The sequence below is a fragment of the Condylura cristata genome, unplaced genomic scaffold (assembly GCF_000260355.1).
Source record: "Condylura cristata isolate star-nosed mole 26May11 unplaced genomic scaffold, ConCri1.0 scaffold00073, whole genome shotgun sequence".
Taxonomy (NCBI): domain Eukaryota; kingdom Metazoa; phylum Chordata; class Mammalia; order Eulipotyphla; family Talpidae; genus Condylura; species Condylura cristata.
This window is the reverse complement of record NW_004567174.1, coordinates 154729-155502: the sequence shown is the minus strand read 5'-3', so window position 1 is coordinate 155502 and position 774 is coordinate 154729. Positions and strand designations below refer to the sequence as shown.

The 774-nt window shown below is 67.8% G+C and overlaps 1 protein-coding gene across 4 annotated transcripts in view; it reads right to left on the bottom strand.

Moving 5' to 3' along the window:
* The window catches only part of LOC105854631 (pollen-specific leucine-rich repeat extensin-like protein 1), a 7423-nt gene that overhangs the window by 2109 nt on the left and 4540 nt on the right, over positions 1–774 (bottom strand). The gene's annotated exons all lie outside the window — the stretch shown is intronic.

Sequence of the window (774 nt, the reverse complement as noted above, 5' to 3'; positions counted from 1 at the left end):
GGGCGGCGGCCAGGGGCCGCGCGGCGTCTGACCCGGCTGGCTCACTCGGCGGCCGGGCGCGTCCCTGCCTGCTGGGCCCTCACCCACCTGCTCCTTCTCCTTTTAGGGTTTTATTTACTTATGCACACTCAACTGGGGTGCAGGCCAGAGGTGCGGGGTGAGAGGGCTCCCCAGAGACAGGGCCGGCGCAGCACAGGCGGATGGACAGAGTCCGCTGCTGAGGGGGCAGCGGGGAGACAGGAGGGGGCTGCCGCGCCCTGGGGTCCCCTCCGGGGCGGGATCTCGCACTCGCGCTGCGGCGGCTTCTCGGGGCTGCCTCCCCCCGCTGCGCCAGGGGGGCGGGGGGACCTCACCCACATTCTTCACATGTTTCTGACCCGTCTGACGGGAAACACGCTCCTGCCCGTTTGCTGTAGCACCTGCAGGTCTTTGTGCAGGAAGCAGGACCCCAAAAGCCATCTGATATTCTCAAGAAAAGACTGAACTCTTTAGGGGCCCCGGGGGCGCAGGGGTTAGGTGCACCCCATGAGGCTACAGCCCGCGGCTGCCCCCACCGCCTGAGTGCGATCCCCGGAGCGACCCCCAGGGGGCAGCAGACCCCTCCCGGCTCCCGGGGGGGCCCCCTCCACAGGGCACGCCCTCTGTTCTGGGGGGCGCGGCCTCTCACCCCCACCTCTGGCCTGGACCCCAGTCCTTCTACATAAAGATAAGTGAAGCATCTTTTCAAGAAGACGGAGCTGAGAGCTGATCCCTGCGCGTTAGCGGCGGCGGGTG